The sequence below is a fragment of the Schistocerca americana genome, chromosome 1 (genome assembly GCF_021461395.2).
Source record: "Schistocerca americana isolate TAMUIC-IGC-003095 chromosome 1, iqSchAmer2.1, whole genome shotgun sequence".
Taxonomy (NCBI): Eukaryota; Metazoa; Arthropoda; class Insecta; order Orthoptera; family Acrididae; genus Schistocerca; species Schistocerca americana.
Genome location: NC_060119.1, coordinates 995,350,531 through 995,356,530, shown reverse-complemented (window position 1 = coordinate 995,356,530; position 6,000 = coordinate 995,350,531).

The following is a 6,000-nucleotide window of genomic DNA, read 5'->3' as shown; positions in this document are numbered from 1 at the left end:
CTTACAATTTTTCTTTTTATTGCTCTTTTCTTTGTTACTGCCTGAAGTGAAAATATTTTTGTTGTTTTATCACTCAGAATCTGATTGGTTGTACCTTGTTCATAGCCATTATTGCTTGCAATGGATTTAATCAGATTAATTTCTTTTTATAAATTGTTGAGGGAAAGTGGTGATCTTAAAGTGTGATTTTCTGCAGAATGAAAAAAGGCTACATTATGAGCCTATGGGTGAAAGGTGTCTGCTGGAATAATATTGTCAGAGTAAGCTGGCTTACAATAAATATCAGAGTTAATCCTGTTATTCTGTATGGATAATTTCAAGTCAAGAAAATTTAATGCAAATATTGGAACTGGTGTTTGATGCCTTTAGTCGCTTTCACGAGAAAATTAAATTTACTGAGTTAAATTTTCTCGGCCTGAAACTATTCATACAGAATAACTGGATTAACTTTGATATTCATCATAAGCCAACTTGCTCTGACAGTATTATTCCAGCAGACTCCTTTCACCCACGGGCTTATAAAGTAACTTTTACCATACTGCTATAACTCACATTTTAAGATCACCACTTTCCCATGAGAATTTACAGAAATAAATTGATCTGACTAAATCCACTGCAAGCAGTAATGGCTACAAACAGAATCTTCCTAACAGTGAGGAACTAACACAAAGACTAATTTTTTGACAGCCTTGAAATGAAAATCCACCTTTACAACCACTGTCACTGCATTAAATTGAACAACATATTGGCTAGGTGATAAACAACAGTGCCTTGTGAAGATAGGACATTAGCTGAGATGTAGAAATTAGAAGGGAAGTGTTCATCTGAAACCATTTATGAGGTTATTAAGGGTTGCTGGGACAAAGGAACAATACTGTATGACTAGAAACAAGCCACAATCCATCTTCTACATAAGAAAGGACGCAGGGCAAACACCAACAGTTACCAAGGCATATATGTACTGCCAGTCACCTGTAAAATTATGTACAACATTCTACTGAATAAGATAAGAGACCTAGCAGAACACACAACTGGCAAGTATCAAGTGGGGTTTGGAAAAAATAGATCATGACAGAGCAAATTTTTAACTTGAAAACAATCCTCAGGGTCAGAACAAAGTGAAACCTTAATACAGTCATAACATTTACTGATTTCAAAAAAGCCTGTGATTCTGTAGACAGACAGACAATATTCCTAACATTGGAAGAAGCAGATATCAACAAAACCACCACACAGTTAGTCAAACAGTCACTCACAGAAGCAGCTTCAGAAGTTAAATTCCTAGGTGAAGTTCCTGAATCCTTCAGAATTAACAAAGATGTTCAGCAGGGTGATGGGCTCTCACCAATATTCTTAAATCTGGTCTTAGACAAGATCATGAGAGAATGGGATGAAGAACTTTAAGAAAAAACATTGAATGAATCCATCTAGGACAAGGAAGAGGGAGATTTGAGGTGAAATGTCTCACTTTTGCTGACAATATTTCAATGTTTTCTATGCACAAAAAAATGCAAAGATAATGACAGGAACACTTCTCAAAATTGTAGCTAAAATGGAATTATAAATATTGTATGAGGAAACAAACCACCAGGTTATTATTAATAAATCATGGTTGCAAAATATTGACATTAATTACTTACAGAATAATGGAAAAACTTGTAGAGGCTGACTTCTAGGATGTTCAGTTTTGGCTCCAGAAAAATTTGGGAACATGAGGCAATTCTAACACTGTATCTTGTTGTAGAAGAAAGGTGAGAAAAGCAAACCCCCATTTACAGCATTCGTAGGCTTAGAGTAAGGTTTTGACAACTTAGTGTAAGGTTTTGACAATGCTGACTGGACTACACTCTTTGAAATTTTGAAGGTTGCAGGGATAAAACGTAGGGAGCAAAATGCTATTCACAACTTGCATAGAAACCAGATTGTAGTTGTGTTGGTCAAAGAGCATGAAAGAGTAGTAGTAATTGAGAAGAAAGTGAGATAGGGTTATAGCCTATTCCTGATCTTATTCAGTCTGCACACTGAACAAGTGGTAAAGGAAACCAAGGAGAAATTTAGGGATGGAATTAACATTGAGGGAAAAGAAATAAAAATTTTAGGGTACGCTGATGATTTATAATTCTCTCAGAGAGAGCAAAAGACTTGGAAAAGCAGTTGAATGGAATGGATGGTGTCTTGAAAAGATGTTGTAAGATGAACATCAACAAAAGTACAATAAGGTAATGGAATGTAATTGAATTAAATCAGGTGATGCTGAGGTAATTACATTAGTAAATGAGTCACTAAAAGTAGCATATGAATAATTGGTGATGGCTGAAGTAGACAGGATATAAAATGCAGACTGGCTCTATCAAGAAAAGCATTTCTGAAAAAGAGGAATGTATTAATGTCTAATATAAATTTAAATGTTAGGAAGCCTCACCTGAAAAATTTATCTGGGGTGTACTCTTGAACAGAAATGAAGCATGTATGACAAGCAATTCAGATAAGGGGAAAATAGAAGCTTTCAAAATGTGATGCTATAGAAGACTGCTGAGGATTAGATGGGTAGGTAAAACAACTAATATGACGGTACTAAATTGTTGTTCTTGTTGTGGTCTTCAGTCCTGAGACTGGTTTGATGCAGCTCTCCATGCTACTCTATCCTGTGCAAGCGTCTTCATCTCCCAGTAACTACTGCAGCCTACATCCTTCTGAATCTGCTTAGTGTATTCATCTCTTGGTCTCCCTTTATGATTTTTACCCTCCACGCTGCCCTCCAATAACAAATTGGTGATCCCTTGATGTCTCAGAACATGTCCTACTAACTGATCCATTCTTCTAGTTAAGTTGTGCCACAAGCTCCTCTTCTCCCCAATTCTATTCAATACCTTCTCATTAGTTATGTGATTTACCCATCTAATCTCCAGCATTCTTCTGTAGCACCTCATTTTGAAAGCTTTTATTTTCTTCTTGTCTAAACTATTTATCATCCACGTTTCACTCCCATACATGGCTACACTCCATACAAATACTTTCAGAAACGACTTCCTGATATTTAAATCTATACTCAATGTTAACAAATTTTTCTTCTTCAGAAACGCTTTCCTTGCCATTGCCATTATACATTTTATATCCTCTCCACTTGGACCATTATCAGTTATTTTGCTCCCCAAATAGCAAAACTCCTTTACTACTTTAAGTGTCTCATTTCCTAATCTAATTCCCTCGGCATCACCCAAGTTAATTTGACTACATTCCATTATCCTTGTTTTGCTTTTGTTGATATTCATCTTATACCTTCCTTTCAAGACACTGTCCATCCCGTTCAGCTGCTCTTCCAGGTCCTTTGCTGTCTCTGACACAATTACAATGTCATCGGCGAACCTCAAAGTTCTTATTTCTTCTCCATGGATTTTAATACCTACTCTGAACCTTTCTTTTTTTTCCTTTATTGCTTGCTCAATATACAGATTGAATAACATTAGGGAGAGGCTACAACCCTGTCTCACTCCCTTCCCAACTACTGCTTCCCTTTCATACCCCTCGACTCTTACAACTGCCATCTGCTTTCTGTGCGAATTGTAAATAGCCTTTCGCTCCTTGTATTTTACCCCTACCACCTTCAGAATTTGAAAGAGAGTATTCCAATCAACATTTTCAAAAGCTTTCTCTAAGTCTACAAATGCTAGAAACGTAGGTTTGCCTTTCCTTAATCTAGCTTCTAAGATAAGTCGTAGGGTCAGTATTGCCTCACGTGTTCCAATATTTCTACAGAACCCAATCTGATCTTCCCCGAGGTCAGCTTCTATCAGTTTTTACATTCATCTGTAAAGAATTTGCATTAGTATTTTGCAGCTGTGACTTATTAAACTGATAGTTCAGTAATTTTCACATCTGCCAACACCTGCTTTCTTTGGGATTGGAATTATTATATTCTACTTGAAGTCTGAGGGTATTTCGCCTGTCTCATACGTCTTGCTCACCAGATGGTAGAGTTTTGTCAGGACTGGCTCTCCCAAGGCCGTCAGTAGTTCTAATGGAATGTTGTCTACTCCCAGGGCCTTGTTTCGACTCAGGTCTTTCAGTGCTCTGTCAAACTCTTCACGCAGTATCATATCTCCCATTTCATCTTCATCTACATCCTCTTCCATTTCCATAATATTGTCCTCAAGTACATCGCCCTTGTATAGACCCTCTATATACTCCTTCCACCTTTCTGCTTTCCCTTTTTTGCTTAGAACTGGGTTTACATCTGAGCTCTTGATATTCATGCTAGTGGTTCTCCTTTCTCCAAAGGTCTCTTTAATTTTCCTGTAGGCAGTATCTATCTTACCCCTAGTGAGATAAGCCTCTACATCCTTAAATTTGTCCTCTAGCCATCCCTGCTTACCCATTTTGCACTTCCTGTCAATAACATTTTTGAGACGTTTGTATTCCTTTTTGGCTGCTTCATTTACTGCATTTTTATATTTTCTCCTTTCATCAATTAAATTCAATATTTCTTCTGTTACCCAAGGGTTTCTACTAGCCCTCGTCTTTTTATCTATTTGATCCTCTGCTGCCTTCACTATTTCATCCCTCAGAGCTACCCATTCTTCTTCTACTGTATTTCTTTCCCCCATTCCTGTCAATTGTTCCCTTATGCTGTCCCTGAAACTCTGTACAACCTCTGGTTCGTTCAGTTTATCCAGGTCCCATCTCCTTAAATTCTCACCTTTTTGCAGTTTCTTCAGCTTTAATCTACAGTTCATAACCAATAGCTTGTGGTCAGAGTCCACATCTGCCCCTGGAAATGTCTTACAATTTAAAACCTGGTTCGTAAATCTCTGTCTTACCATTATATAATCTATCTGATACCTTTTAGTATCTCCAGGGTTCTTACATGTATACAACCTTCTTTCATGATTCTTGAACCAAGTGTCAGCTATGATTAAGTTATGCTCTGCGCAAAATTCTACCATACGGCTTCCTCTTTCATTTCTTAGCCCCAATCCATATTCACCTACTATGTTTCCTTCTCTCCCTTTTCCTACTCTCGAATTCCAGTCAGCCATGACTATTACATTTTTGTCTCCCTTCACTACCTGAATAATTTCTTTTATCTCCTCATATACTTCAGCAATTTCTTCGTTATCTGCAGAATTAGTTGGCATATAAACTTGTACTACTCTAGTAGACATGGGCTTCATGTCTATCTTGGCCACAATAATGCGTTCACTATGCTGTTTGTGGTAGCTTACCTGTACTATTTTTTTATTCATTATTAAACCTACTCCTGCATTACCCCTATTTGATTTTGTACTTATAACCCTGTATTCACCTGACCAAAAGTCTTATTCCTCCTGCCACCGAACTTCACTAATTCCTACTATATCTAACTTTAACCTATCCATTTCCATTTTTAAATGTTCTAATCTACCTGCCCGATTAAGGGATCTGACATTCCACACTCCAATCCGTAGAACACCAGTATTCTTTCTCCTAATAACGACATCCTCTTGAGTAGTCCCCGCCCGGAGATCCGAATGGGGGACTATTTTACCTCCGGAATATTTTACCCAAGAGGACGCCACCATCATTTAATCATACAGTAAAGCTGCATGCCCCCGGGAAAAATTATGGCTGTAGTTTCCCCTTGCTTTCAGCCATTCGCAGTACCAGAACAGCAAGGCCATTTTGGTTAATGTTACAAGGGCAGATCAGTCAATCATCCAGACTGCTGCCCGTTCAACTACTGAAAAGGCTGCTGCCCCTCTTCAGGAACCACATGTTTGTCTGGCCTCTCAACAGATACCCCTCCATTGTGGTTGCACCTACGGTACAGCTATCTGTATCGTTGAGGCACGCAAGCCTCCCCACCAACGGCAAGGTCCATGGTTCATGGTGGGGGGACTAAATTGAATTGGGGGAAAAAAAGAAATATATGGCACAATTTGACTATGAGAAGGGATTCTTTTATAAGACACATCCTGAGGCATCAAGGACTCATCAGTTTGGTTATTGAGGCAAGTGTGATGG